Source organism: Sturnira hondurensis, unplaced genomic scaffold, assembly GCF_014824575.4.
Source record: "Sturnira hondurensis isolate 20B ecotype Veracruz unplaced genomic scaffold, ASM1482457v3 Scaffold0008196, whole genome shotgun sequence".
Classification (NCBI taxonomy): Eukaryota; Metazoa; Chordata; class Mammalia; order Chiroptera; family Phyllostomidae; genus Sturnira; species Sturnira hondurensis.
The window spans coordinates 6,932,747-6,948,083 of NW_028080827.1; the positions used below are offsets into that span (position 1 = coordinate 6,932,747).

Below are 15,337 nucleotides of genomic sequence, written 5' to 3' on the forward strand. Positions count from 1 at the left end.
TTAATGGTCACCAGTGAGGACCTTCCTTAGAAGCCTTCCTCCATACCCTCATGCAGAAGTATTGGCCCTCTTATCACTTGGCCTCTAACATGTTTGTCTTGTAAGTGGGCTGTTGTCTTCTGGTCAATCCATCTTCAGGTTCAGCCTTCTCATTCCCTGGCCCATCCTAGGGACAGAGATGAAGGCCTAGTCCTCTTGGATGCCCTGTGCCTTGCATGTAGTAGGTGCACAGCAGATGGTCATAAGGGGTTTGGCACTTTGTGCTCTAGTGCCGGGGAAAACAGGAGTGGGCTGTTTGTCCGCTTCCCTGCCGCCTCGGCCCAGCGCACTGAGGCAGCTGATGAGCCCGCGTGCCTGTAGCCGCCCCCGCCCCCCTCAGCGGGCGACCAGTCACGGGCGTTGGAAATTCCAGCGCGTGCAGACGGGGGCGGGGGAACTCGTGGAGTGAGCCTGTGACGTGTGGGGGCGTGGCGCCGGGAGCCCCCGCCCCTCTCCCTCGCCCTCTCTCGCGGGTCGGGGTTACATGGCGGCGACTGCGGCAAAGCGAGAGCCTCGGAGACTCCGCTGCCGCCAGCACAGCCGGAGACCGGAGCCGACATTGGGGGCTGTCTGTGGGCCCCACACTCCCTCGATGAGTCGGAGAAGTCCCGTGAGTGTCTGTGTGTACGTGTGTTGGGCGCGCCGGCAGGGCGGCTCGGGAGGGCGCCGCGGCGGGCCCGGCGACGGCAGAGCCGGCTCCCTCCTCCATTGTATGTGACCCTCTGGCGGCCGCCGCTCAACAAAGGCGCTTTTGTTCCATCTCTCACCCGCCCCCTGCCCGCCTGCCGGCTCACCAGCTTGGGCCTGGCCTGCGTGTCCCCGCGCGAGCCGGCGGGCCGGGGTCCCCGCGTGGGGCCGGCAAAGCGGATGGCGCGCCCCTCCCACCCGGCACGCCCCTCGCCGGCAGCAGGTCTGGGCCGCGCCCGCCTTTCCTGGAGCCCCGCTTGCTGGCTGCGGCACCTCCGCCCGCTCTGTGGTCCACGGGTTCGAAGCCCAGCCCGGCTGAGAGTTAGGGGTGGCGGCTGGGAGGGGCGTCCCGGAGAGCCTGAGGTGGCGCGGAGTCTCGCCTTTCTGGCACGCTGCCTGTCGAAATGCTCCCGCGTCTCCTCCCCCATCCCATTCCAGTGAGTCGGCCTCAGCTGACTCCGGGCAAAGTCTCCAGTGCACTCGGCAAATTGCGTAGCACGCACCACTTAACCGGCTCGTCTCGGAGCCCTGAAGTCCTCTGCCCAAGTTTTGAGTCTAGCCATAAATGAAATACAGAAAACTCGTGAGTCGGAATTCTTAATTTCCTACCCTCTTCTACTGCAGCCTTTCCTTAGCTGCTTTCGGGGTGTTCAGTGGTGGTCTGTGAAAGTATCCAAATGAAAAAACTTGTTTTATACTTGATTTTTCTCATTCACTAAAAAGGGTCTTCGCTGTGGTTTTTTATCTGATTTGGTGAGGTGCGCCGAAAAGTAGAAATGTGTTGGCCGTCTTTTGTTCCTGGTTTTAGTAATGAGACAGGACTGATTCAGGTGTTAGGTGGGAGCTCTGTGAAGCAGGATCTTTTTGATTCCTTTTCTGTTTTTTCTTTTGCTTGCTCAGTGGAAAAAGTCCAGTGAAGGGAACTGGTAATGTGGAATTGGAAGCCTACTGCATTTGCAGCAAAATTCGTGTTCTTTCCTTCAATGCTAAAAATGCCCTTAAAAGTCAGACTCAGTATTAACTTTGTTTTTAAATACATACAAGATGATTTGTTGAGGAGGAAAGCTAACAAGGGACAAAATGAAGCCTAAACAGCTTCAGAGTGATTTTCTGATTGCTTGATTCTTTTGCCTTATTTTTTTAAGTTCTGATTGGATACAGCTTCTCTTCAACGCTGGGAAAGTGAGATGGGAAGAGTAATTTGACTAGATGAATGTAGTATCCAAAGAGGGAATTGCCTCTACATTTCTCTTAGAAATGTCAGATTTTTAATATCTGAAAAATAATTTTGAATTGGTTGGAAGAAACTTTATGTATTTTTGGCACACAGCTCCAACGTGTTTATGTGGCTTGCTATGTGCCAAGATGTGTGAAGTCCTTTCACATGTATGCTACACATGTGAAGTCCCATACACATGTATGCTACATCACTTAGTGAGTATTGACTTATGAAACTTGTAAAATTGCTTATTGGTGTTCTAAATTCAGTAATTGCTATCATCTAGGAAGTGCCAGATTTGAGCAGGATATGTTTTATCATCTATTCTAGATCATTACTATTCTGGGGAAAAAGAAAAACAAAAAACTTCTGGGAAAAGGAGAATTGTTTATAAAATTTTTATATATCATCATAATTTGGAGTTCACTTGTTTGCAAAGGAGGATTAAAAGTAGCTTTTGACTACTATCTGTAATTAAGAATCTAGAGAAGATTGATTTGAAGATCAGTTAATTTTGCAATAGAAAAACACATGTTCTAATGACAAGTGCTAGTACTAAATGTGTTTCAGTGTTTTGCATAAGTTCATTTAAGAATCGTGAGAATTCATAACTGACAAAATGGTAAGGTTTGCTGACTCAGGGTACATTGCTGAAGGGGATGGGGTCGGGTAGGAGGAAGCTTGAAGTGCTGCAAGTCTTGAGTTGGTGATGATGACTCATCCTGCCCACGGACTGCTACGTGGCCTTTTTTTTTTATACTCTGTATTTTTTTAAATGATAGGCTAAAATGTTTCTGTCTATATTACAGTTCTCTCTCTCAGGAGTAACTGCAATTTCTCTAAAAAAAAAAGGCTTCTTAAATTGCATTTTTAAAAGATTGTGTATCCTACAGGTGGAATTTTATAATGTTTGTTGACAGGAAAGGTAAAATTGGCTGGTCAGTTCCTAAAAGTAAATGTTTGATCCGAATTGAGAGAGACTTGTTACAGATTATTTACAAAGGACAGATAGTACCTTTATGGTGTGGGTAGAAATTAACATTTTGTTTTCATTGGTGAGGTAAGAGTTATCTTTATAATATGTAAAAATTAGTTTAAATGGGTGAGTGGTAAAGGTAGAAAATAGTTCATGTAAACATGAGCTTTTCATTCTGGTGGAATTTATACGTAGTGCTTTCTCCTGATCTGTATGAGTTTTCTGTTTTAATGAAGATAACTTGAAATAGGTATTGTTATAGTCACTGTTTTTTTATCAGTCTTTTTTAAAGATATGTTGGTACTGCGTTCCACATTTAGGACATGAAAGTTGGTATTAAGATATTTTGACTGATTCTAAAAAGTAACTGTTTAGCAGATTGGCTTACAATAAGACTGAGAAGAAAAAGATTGAGAATAGCAGTTTGTTCTGAAAAGGAGAATAGAAAACTCCCCATTCCCTCATTTTTCTTTGTACACTATTTTCTCAAAGTGACTTTCTTGAAGAGTTTTGTGGGCAATAAAGTGTATTGTTAATGTGAATTAAATCTTTGGAGAGGTTTTGGAAGACATTGCATGATTTATGTAGAGGAATTTTAATAAATTTTAAAATATTTTTCCTCCTAAAGGGAATATAAAAATACAAATATAAATGTGTTATAGATTTTCAAAGCATCCTATCACTTAGAGGTAAACAAGTACTTCCTGTGTATGTATTTTTAAGAATATAGGTAATTAGCTGTCATACCTACTTCAGAATTTATAAACAAACTGGGTACCTTGGCTTTTTTACTGTGAGGTGTATTGCCTTATGAAATGTTTAGCCCTACGACTGCTATCTGGTTCCATGTTTATGTTGCCCACTTTAACCGTGTGTTTTTCAATGCCACCAAAAGCAAATTTTTGGTGGCATTGTTGGCTGCCTCCTGTCAGTTCCTTCAGCCTGTTTTGTGGGCAGTCATGTTACTCTACAGCCTGCTAGTGTTTGGGGGATTTTGATCAGTTTCATGGTTCACAGTCATGAGACTTACAAAAACAGCAATAATGTTATTGTAGTTAATAGCCTTTTCCAGGGAGTTGCTTTTCATATGAGACTAATGCTTTTAAGGTAACAGTATAGACTGTGTCCAGCATTGTTTTGTTTTGTTTTGTTTTGTTTTGTTTTATCCGCAAACTGCATATTTGCAAAATAGAGGGTGTGACTCTGATAGTTTTAAGATTTTTATTTATTTATCTTTAGAGGGGATGGGAAGGAGAGAGGGAGAGAAATATCAATGTATGGTTGCCTTTCGTGGGCCCCCTGCTGGGAACTGACCTGCAACCCAGGCATTGTGCCCTGACTGGGAATCGAACCTTGATCCTTTGGTTCACAGGCCTGAGCTCAATCCACTGAGCTACACCAGCCAGGGCTGATAGTTTTTGAAAGTATGACTTTCATACATGCCAACTTTTTAAATCCACTTCAGAAAAGTTGTACAGAGATTGAAAGTTTGTATAGCAAATAACATTTTCCCATTGATCATTTAAATTTGGTATATCTTTTCATGGGAAAAAAATGACGTCACAAAAACTGTTTGTTAGAATCCTAGCAGTTACTTTAGGAAAGAGACTGCCTCTGCAGAGAGTATAGTATGGAATCTCCATGAATTTAATTCTGTACAACCAAAACACTATAAAATGTTGGTGTATACAGAGAGGTCCTGGTAGACCATTTGACAACTGAAGAAAAAGGTGCACAGAGATCTAAGACTTTTGTTCTCAGAGTGTGATTTCAGGACCAGCAGTGTTGGCATCACATGGCAGTTCGTTAGAAGTGTAGAACCTTGACCCTGTCTTGTGACCTACTGAATTAGAAACTACATTTTAACAGGATTTGCAGGTGATTCAAAATGTACATTTTTAGAAGCACTGCTAAGCGATGTATACATAGTTACTCAGCTGATTAGTGACTGATTTGGAGAATTCAGGTCTTGAGTTGCCCTTTCCATTGGCCCTCCTGAAAAAGTCAAAAGGAAAATTGAGGCTCTAACACTGTCCAGCAAGATTTTCTGTGATGATTAAAGGATTCTGTGCTGTCCAGTGAAGTAACCACTAGCCCCAGGTGACTATTGGGCACTTGACAGGTGATGCACCTGAGGAACTGAATTTTTAATTTTCTTCGATTTATATTGAAATAGCAGCAGTGGCTACCATACTGGACAGCACAGATCTGGATGATCATACCCACAGAAAATGTCAAATAATCTAAGCTGCAATTTAATAGCCGATTAGGCTCAGTTTAATAATTTCTTTCTTCATTTACAAATTGGAAAGATGGTAAGTTTCTACTTACTTTTCTATGATGCTCAGGTATTATTTTAATAATTATTGTAAAACATTGCCAGTTTTCTGATTGATAACTCCTATGTTCAGTAAAGTGATAACCTAAGTTACAAGAATGTACCTCTTGTCTAAATAAAGGTATTTTCCACTGGATTAAAACATTTAAAAATAGCTGTTAAATAAGTGATTCTTAATTAACTTGTGGAGAGCATCGAGGGGATAGTTTTTGCTGTTGGCCTGGTACCTCCAGGCTTGTTGGCACTTGTAGATGGCTATACCAGGTTGGTGTGTCACTTGTTATTTATTTCCAGGTGCAGAAACATTGAGCTGTTCTTAATCTAGTGCCTTATGGAGTGGGGATATTCTAATTTTCAAATAAGTCAGATAGGCCTGTATCCAGATCTTGACCTTCTCTAAATGTATGATTTCAGTGAAGCTGCTTTACCTCTCAGGGCATCAGTGCTCTTGTAAAATGAGACTTGCAAGGTAGTGGTTGGGAATTTATTACTTATAACATGCCTGGCACTTAATAGGTACTCAATAAATAGAATTACCTTTCCTTTCCCTACTACTTAGATTTTAAAGCTTTCTGTAATTTAGCTTATGCTTCAGATTCCAACCAGGGTTAAGATATATTCTGATTTTAGGTTTTGTTGTTTCTTATGGTAGTATAATTTGGGGCCTTGCTTCACTTATGTTGTATTATTTGTAGATTCCTCCACTTGTGCTCTGGGTTCCTTCTCTTATTTTTCTTTTTCTGTTGGGTCATTTTTAGTAGCATGCAGATGTGCCCCAGAGTTACATTGTTCAATATGGTAGCCACATTTCAGTTCAGTAGCCATATGTGGCTGTTGGCTACCTTATTGGACAGTGGGAATACAGAAATCTCTTACAAACCCTCTCCTGGTTCCACATTCTTCTCCTCTAGCTATTGTCTCATTTCTCTCATCTTCTTCCAAGCAAATTTTCAAGAGTTGTCTTTGTATGCTCTTTCTACTTTCCTTTGCTCTTCATCCTACTCCCGCACCATCTCGCCACTGAAGTTGTTCTAGTCAGGGTCACCCACCAGTGAATTACGTTTACCAAACCCACATCTTGCTGCAGCATTTAGTATTGTTGACCACTATTTTCTGCCCATCTACTTGCTTCTGTTAGCTTATGAGACACATAGTTTTTGTTTTTCTCCTGCCTCATACCTTGTCATACTATTTTATTTTATTTTATTTTTTTAAAGATTTTACTTATCTTTAGAGGGGAAGGGAAGGAGAGAGGAAGAGAAACATCAATGTATGGTTGCCTCTCGTGTGTCCCCTGCTGGGAACTGGCCTGCAACCCAGGCATGTGCCCTCACTGGGAATCAAACCACAGTCCTCTGGTTTGCAGGCCTGTGCTTAATCTCATACTATTTTAGAATCTTCTGTCCTCTTCCTACCTCTAAGAATTGGCATATCCCAGAGTTTAGTCCTGGACTTTTTCCCCTTCTCTTTCTAGATTCTTTCCCTACACTGTCTCATTCAGCTTACTGTTTTAAATGCAGTGTTCATGTGGATAAGTCTCAATTTATGTTTCTGGTTTTGACTTCTTGATTGAGCTCCAGACACATTATTCATTTACCTGCTTCCTATTGCCACTCACCTATGTAAATGATCTAATAGACTGAACAGTTCCAAAATAAAATTCTTTCTCCTATATTATTCTTCTTTATTAGTCTTTATTCTCCTTCTTTATTCTCCTATATTAGTCTTCCCAATCTCAGTAATTGGAACCTAGGAGTTATCCCTGAATCCTCTTGGTCCCTTATCCCTCATATCTACTCAATCATCAGTTTTTCTTGGTCTCTGAAATGTTATTTGAATCTGTCTCCTGTTTGACATCTTCATTTCTACCAGCCTAGTCTCAGCCACCATCATCTCATAGGCCTACTGAAATAGCTTTTAACCGATCTCAGTTCATTCTCTTCTCAGTCACCAGAATCATCTTTTTTAAAAATGTAAATTAAACCACACAAAAGTTCTCATTATCTCTTAGTTATGAAATTTAGAATACTGTCTCATGTGTTCTTTCAACCTATTCAGTCTTATCTCCACATTAGTTCCCACTCCCTTTCCTCAAGACTCTGGGTACACTGGCATCTTTTCTTTTCCTTCAAAAGACCAAGTTCTGTCTTTGCTCTTCCCTTTGTTTGCGATGCTCTTCTCCCATGTCCTAGCAGTGCTGGTATGTTCTCCTCATTCAGGTTTCAGCTCCTTAGATGGCCGTTTCACAGCTATCCAGTCATAGCACTTGGCCAAATCTGAAGTTATTAGTTCACTTAGTAGTCCTTCTTCATTAGAGTGTAAACTCTTTGGAAGAAGAATCTTAACTGTCTTATTTTCCACTGTGCCATCAAACAGTGCCTTGCACGTGTCAAGTGCTCAGTGACTTTTTGTAGACTGTATAAAAATAGTTGATTCCTTTCAACTTCTAAAGGGTTGTATTGGGTTGGCCAAAAGTCTGTATGGTGTTTTCCATGAAATAAAAGACATTTTTAGTTTTCACCAGTAACTTTATTGATTTGGGTATTCGGAGTATGTCAGCTCTATCCCGCTATTGGATAGAGACCAGGGGTGCTGCCAACATGTTAGTAGTACCAAGAAACTTTAAAAACCACATGGACACGTTTGATTAGTCACAGTACCTTCTCCATACACTGCACAAATTTTTTTTTTTTGCATTTTGGTTGTGTTTTTACCTTTTTTGAAATAATAAAGCATAATATGCCAAAAATGTTGCATATTTTCTTCCATTCTCATTATTAAAATGGCTGCACAAAAATTCGCCAGTTTTGATGTTTTTTTTTAAAATGCAGGCCAATATGACAGTTGTCACAATTCAGTCTAACAAAATTGTTTCTGAGTGAAGTTAAAGACAGTTGAGTACTGCTAGAACCACTGTATGGAAAGAACGCAGTGGACTTTTTGGCCAACCCAGTTGTTAATGTAACATGGGATTCTGGAATGCTTTTTCTCCCCTTTTGAGTATATTATTGGTACAGTGGCAGAAACTTAAACAGGATCTGAGTGTTAGTTGGTTGTACTATACCAATATTAATTTCATGATACTTAAAAATTTTTTAAAGAAAGATTTTATTTATTTATTTTTAAAGATTTTATTGATTTATTTTAGAGAGAGGAAGGAAGGGAGGGAGAAAGAGAGACTAACATCAATGTGCAGTTGCCTCCCATGCACCCCTTGTTGGGGACCTGGCCTGCAACCCAGGCATGTGCCCTGACTGGGAATCAAACTGGCAACCCTGTGGTTCTCAGGCTGACCCTCAGTCCACTGAGCCACACCAGCCAGGGCAGATTTTATTTACTTTTACAAGGGAGGGAGAAAGAGTGGGAGATAAACATTAATCCATTGCCTGTTACACGCCTCCAACCAGGGATCTGGCCTGCAACATAGGCACGCGTGCCCTGACTGGGAATCAAACTGGCAATGTTCTGGTTCACAGGCCAGTGCTCAATCCACTGAGCCACAGCAGCTAGGGCTAATTTCCTGATTTTGATGATTATATTTGATTGTGCAGAAGAATGTCTTGCCGGACATACATTCTACTCTTAAAGGGTTGGGGGGGGTGCATGTGTACTGTATTTGTCAATTAAAAAGTTACATTATTGCTTGAGAGAAGATCATGGGCTTTGGTTTAAAAACCTGAAGTTCAAATCCTGGCTCGCTCACTGATGTATGATCTTGAATGCATTATTTAAATTTTCTAAAATAAAAATCTTATGACCCATTTTGCAGTGTTGTTAGGGCTTAGTGTAAGAGTATATGCCCAGCACAATGTCTCACACATAATACGTTCTTAATAAAGTTTGCTGTTCCTTATATTCTTCTTTTTTGTTCCTTGTATTCTTTTAAAATTCAAATAGTACAAAAATTGATTGTTCAGTCTTAGCTGGTGTGGCTCAGTGGATTGAGTGCCAGCCTGTGAACCAAATGGTTGCTGGTTTGATTCTCCGTGAGGGCATATGCCTGAGTTGTGGATCAGGTCCCTGGTAGAGGGTGCACAAGAGGCAACCACACACTGATGTTTCTCTCCCTCCCTTCTCCTTGCTCTAAAAATAAATAAATAAAATCTTTAAATTTTTTTTAATTGTTCAGTACTATGACTTTATAGTATAAACAAATATGTTTAGAAATGAATTGCTTTTATAATTGTTCATAATGTGATATAACTATGAACTAAATATGTTCTTTATATCTTCAAATTAGAATTTTGGGGCCATATTCCATAACATAATTTTTAATGTCTTCAAACTGTGTACTTTTAAAGCAGAAAGTAGAACCCTTGAAATTATTTCAATTAAAATATGTACATGTAACCTCCTGGCTGGTGTGGCTCATTGGGTTGCAGGCCAGGCCCCCTGTAGGGGGCGTGTGACTCCTACTCTCTCACTCTCTTTCTCCCTCCCTTCCCTTCTCTCTAAAAATAAATAAATCTTTAAAAAAATGTCCATGTATCCTGCTTTACATGGTTAATTACCATTTCCTTTGGAATTGCCAAAGAAGTTGTAGTATTTAAATGTTAAGTAGTAGTTTTATTATTATTGATGTAAAAGTACATGAAAACTGCATGGCAAGATAAATCATTACTTAAAAATTGGTGTTTTATTTAGTCTTCTCTTTACTCCTCATTGGTGGACATGTTATTAAGTAAATTTAATGATCAAAAGAGAGGGAAGGTGTTTCACAATGATCCATGAGCCTTTCATTAGTTATAGTTTGTTTTAAATAATAAAGCTACTTCACCAATACTGTAAACTTTACAATTGCATGATTCAGTTTATCTTCTTTTATTTTGTCTTATGTTTTACTTGTATCAATACATGTGCTGTAAATCTGTGATACATTGTTTTTTTGTTTTAAACAACAGTCTCTTAGAGATATTTAATCATGTGGGTACATTTTTTAAGACTTTTAATATTTTCCAGTAATTTACCCTTTCTTGTTTGGGATTTTGTTCCTTTCTAAATACCAGTGGATGTAATCTTCCTTCGGCCTAAAGAACTTCTTTTAGCATTTCTTGTAGTATAAGTCTGCTACAGACAAATTCTTTCTGCTTTTGTCTCTTTGAACATGTCTTTAATTTATTTTCAGTTTTGAAATAGATTTCCTTAGATATAGAATTATGGATTGATTTAGTTTCTCTTTTTTTTTTTGCACTTGAAAGATAATGTTCTATTCTCTTCTGGCTTTTAATACATCTAGTGAATATTAGTAAACACTGAATGGGGAATCGAACCAGCGACCTTTCAGTTCGCAGGCCGGCAATCCATTGAGCCACACCAGCCAGGGCTGCCCATTATCTCTTCATGTACTTCTGTCCTATTAGTTTTCTGAACCTTGGGGGTCTCTGCTTTTCAGCCTTAGCTTCCAGCTCTTTAGAGTGCTTGGACGTTTCCTTTGTTTTCCAGTCCCACCTCAGTTTTTCTTTACCTCATGTTTTTGCTGTATTTCTTTGCCTTATTCTCAGAATGCCTCAGAGGGGTTTATCTCATGCTTTCTGGTTTTGTCCCCACCTCTAGAGGGTAGCTGCCGTGGACCTGGTGGAGGCCTATATGCTTCATGAGGTTCTCTCAACTTTCCTGAGTTGGCCTTAGACCTGTGCACTCGTTGAAGGCTCACAGGGAAGAGTTGGCAGGTGGGGCTTGTAACTGGACCTCCTCTAAATTGTAATGTGTTCTCTGAATTCACATGCAGCCATTAAAAGTTGGTTATAAATTTGGTTGGTTTCTTCTTAATCCTGTTAGTGGAAAATTCCTTGGTTTTTGTTTTTTTCCCCCCAATTTGCCAGAAATGAGAACAGCCATGATCTCTTCTCTTATGAAGGACTTGGCATTTTCTGGAAGTTATTTAGATTTCTTTGCACCCTTAGTTTTTGATAGTTTTTTTAAAAAAACTGATTTTGTAGCTTATCCATCTTGTCATGGTTTATAGGGCAAGAGTAATGATGTCTTTCACCTTTCAGCATTCTAATTAGAAATGGAATGAGCCTTTCATTAAAACTAAAACTTCAGAGCTGGAAAAGACTGTAGAAATCATATGATTTAGCTACATCATTTACCTAATGAGAAACTGAGACCTAGGCATATGAAATGCTTTGATTGCCAACTGATTAGTCAAAGATCCTGGTTAGACATCAGATCCTTTTTTTTCTTTTTTAGATATATTTTTTTAAGATTTTATTTATTTATTTATCTTTAGAGGGGAAGGAGAGAGGGAGAGAAACATCAATGTATGGTTGCCTTTTTGTGCATCCCCTGCTGGTAGTTAGCCTGCAAGGAACCGGTTTGCAACCCAGGCATGTGCCCTGACTGGGAATCGAACCGCGATCGTCTGGTTCGCAGGCCCGCGCTCAATCCACTGAGCTACGCCAGCCAGGGCTCTTTTTTTAGATTTTTATTTATTTTTAGAGAGAGGAGAGGAGGGCGAAAGGAAGAGAAACATCGATATGGGAGAGAAACATTCATCAATTGCCTTTCACACGACCTCAACTGGGGACCTGGCCCACAACCCAGGCATGTGCCCTGATTGGGAATCAAACCGGCAACCTTTTGGTTCACAGGCTGGCACTCAATCAACTGAACCACAACAGCCAGGGCTAGGTGTTAGATCTTTTTGACTCATGTTTTTTTTTTCTTTTAATACGAGCTTAGTGAAATCAGATAGGAATTTTTCAAAGTGATGCACTGTAGTATGAATCTGATGGTAAACTTACACTCTTTTTTTTTTTAAGGTTTGTTCAGATCTGGAGAAAATGAGAAGAAAAGGAGGAAAGATATTCCAGAAAAGTTATATGCCATTTTGAAATCACTTTTTAGAATTGGGAACTCTCCAACCAATCATGTGGTTCTCTCCATTTGATCGGAGTCCAAAAATGTTTTGCATGGCCTTGTACAGTGTAGCCTTCTTCAGACCTTCAACAGGGTTAGATAAAAAATGACAGCAGTTGTATTTGATGTGCAGCCTGGAAAGCTGTGGTGCTAGATGCTGTAGACCCTGCTAAGATGCACTGAAGAAGAGTAAAGTCAGTAATGTTAAGGTCTTGTATATTTTTTTTGGTACCTATGTGTTATATGAACTGATAGGACTTTTCATAGAATTTTACTTATCTGGTTGTGTAGGACACTGTTTCAGTGGCACAGTTCCTTCTCATTACCTCAACAAAACAAAATGGGCTACAACAAACTGAAGTTTTTTGTTGTTTTTATTCTCAGTCTCAGTGGGTTGAAATCAGTTGCTTTCACATGTGTTGGCAGACAGACTTATGTGTTCACTGTAGGGCACAGGTGGCAAACACAAGGCCTGTGGGCCAAATCCGGCTCCACCTTGTTTTATCCAGCATGGCACTTTGTTTCTCCCCAGTGGCAGTGCCAAGCTCCTTGCCCCTAGTTAAGGAGTAGTTACATTTATACAGTCCTAAAAGTACATTCAGCCCTTTGAAGACAACCACAAGGCTGATGTGGCCCCCACTGAAAATAAGTTTGACACTCCTGCCATAGGGTATAGCCCCTGGGGGAATGCCTGGGAAAGAAAGTACCATATTGAGGGGTCATCACTGATGTTTCCCTGTGGTAGGTCAGAATGTGATCAGATTCTGAAAAAGTTGTGGGTAGAGATTGTTTTTTCTGAAAATTCCTACTATCAATAAGCATATACTTTATATACTAATCCATTCAGTGCAGGCTTTAAAAAAAAATCCTCACCTAAGGATATATTTATTGCTTTCAGAGAGAGAGGAAAAGAGAAACCATCAATGTAAGAGAGAAACATTGATTAGTTGCCTCTTGTGTGTGTCCCAACCAGGGATCAAACCCATAACCTTTTTGGTGCATGGGATGATGTCCCAACCAACTGAGCCACCTGGCCAGGGCCATTCAGTAAAGGTGCCTTCTAAGTACCAGGTACCATGCTCGGAAAATGTCAGTAAAACTACTCAATACTTAATCCCAAACCTTTTATTTTAAAATAGTGCTATAGGACTTTGGCCAAGATGGAAGCATAGGTGGATACACTTTGCCTCCTCACATAACCAAAAGAAGGACAAGAAATAATTTAAAAACAAAAAATAACCAGAACTGCCAGAAAATCAAACTGTATGGAAGTTCTATGACCAAGAAATTAAAAAAGAAACGTTCATCCAGACTGGTAGGAGCGGTAGAGATGAGCAGCTGGACAGAGAGGACTCAGGGCAAGGCAGTGGCTGGAGACCTAGGCGGCTGCTGGCAGACCAGAACAGACAGGGTAGTGGCTGACGGACTGGGTGGTCCCACATTTGTGTGTGGNAAAAAATAACCAGAACTGCCAGAAAATCAAACTGTATGGAAGTTCTATGACCAAGAAATTAAAAAAGAAACGTTCATCCAGACTGGTAGGAGCGGTAGAGATGAGCAGCTGGACAGAGAGGACTCAGGGCAAGGCAGTGGCTGGAGACCTAGGCGGCTGCTGGCAGACCAGAATAGACAGAGTAGTGGCTGACGGACTGGGTGGTCCCACATTTGTGTGTGGATAACTTGGAAGAACAATTGGGGAGTGAGACAGACTGCACAACCCAGGGTTCTGGCACGAGAAATAAAGCCTCATAACCTCTGGCTGTAAAAACCTGTGGGGGTTGCTGTGGTGGCAGGGGAAACTCCCAGCCTCATAGGAGAGTTTGTTGGAGAGGGCCCAGGGTCCTAGAATGTACACAAACCCACCCGCACAGGAATCAGCACTAGAAGAGCCCAATTTGCTTGTGAGTAGCGGGGGAAGTGACTAAAACCCACCAGAGCTGAGCAAGCAGCATTATTCCCTCTCTGATTGCTCCCCCACATACAATGCCAGGCCACAGCGATGTGGGTTGCCCCACACTAGCGAATACCTAACCCTCCACTCCTTACAACATAACAGGTGCACCGAGAAAAAGAAAATACGGCCCTAATGAAAGAACAGATCAAAGCTCTAAAAATAGAACTAAGTGATGAAGAGATAGCCAACCTAACAGATGCATTGTTCAAAACACTGGTGATCAGGATGCTCACAGAAGTGGCTGAGTATGGTCACAAAATGGAGGAAAAAAGTGAAGGCTATGAAAAGTGAAATGAAGAGAGATGTACCAGGAACCAAAGGGAAGGAAACCAGGACTCGACGGTTTGGAGCAGAGAAAGAAAGAAAAACATTCAACCAGAACAGAATGTAGATACAAGAATTCAAAAAAGTAAGGAGAGGCTTTAGAACCTCTGGGACAAATTTAAATGTTCCAACATCTGAATCATAGGGGTGCCAGAAGGAGAAGAGGAAGAGCAAGAAATGGAAAACATATTTGAAAAAATAGTGAAGAACCTGCCCAACTGACCAAGGAAATAGGCTTCCAGGAAGTCCAGGAAGCTCAGAGAGTCCCAAAGAAGTTGGACCCAAGGAGGAACATATCAAGCCACATCGTAATTACATTACCCAAGATTAAAATGAAGGAGAGATTCTTAAAAGCAGCAAGAGAAAAGGAGACAGTTAGCTACAAAGGAGTTCCCATGAGACTATCAGCTGATTTCTCAAAAGTAGCCTTGCAGGCAAGTAGGGCTGGAAAGAAGTATTCCAAGTAGTGAAAGGGAAGGACTACATTCGGGATTACTCTATCCAGCAAAGCTATCATTTAAATGAAAGGGCAATAAAGTGCTTCCCAGATAAGGTCAAGTTAAAGGAGTTCATCATCACCAAGTCCTTATTATATGAAATGTTAAAGGGACTTATCTAAGAAAAATGATAAAAAATATGAACAGTAAAATGGCAACAAATTCACAACTATTAGAAACTGAACCAAAAAATAAAAATAAAAACAAAGCAAACACCTAGAACAGGAACAGAATCACAGAAATGGAGATCACATGAAGGGTTATCAGTGGGGAGGGGGAGGTGGGAGGATGGGGGAAAACCTACAGGGAATAAGAAGAATAAATGGTAGGTACGAAATAGACAGGGGCAGTTAAGAATAGTATATGAAATAGAGAAGCCATAGAACTTTTATGTACTACCTGTGGACATGAACTAATGGGGTGGGAGGGGGTTGCAGGGCAG

The 15,337-nt window shown here is 40.8% G+C and overlaps 1 protein-coding gene across 2 annotated transcripts in view; it reads left to right on the forward strand.

Annotated features, from left to right (window-relative positions):
- Nucleotides 1-505: 505 nt before the first annotated feature.
- MAPK6 (mitogen-activated protein kinase 6) overlaps nt 506-15,337 on the forward strand; it is a 40,791-nt gene continuing 25,959 nt past the window's right edge. Inside the window, exon 1 of one of the 2 annotated variants that reach the window (XM_037054643.1) lies at nt 506-649. The gene's annotated coding sequence lies outside the window, so the exon portion shown is untranslated. Of the gene's footprint in view, nt 650-1,156; nt 1,310-15,337 lie in introns of those variants that run through there. The other variant, XM_037054644.1, reaches the window with a different exon arrangement.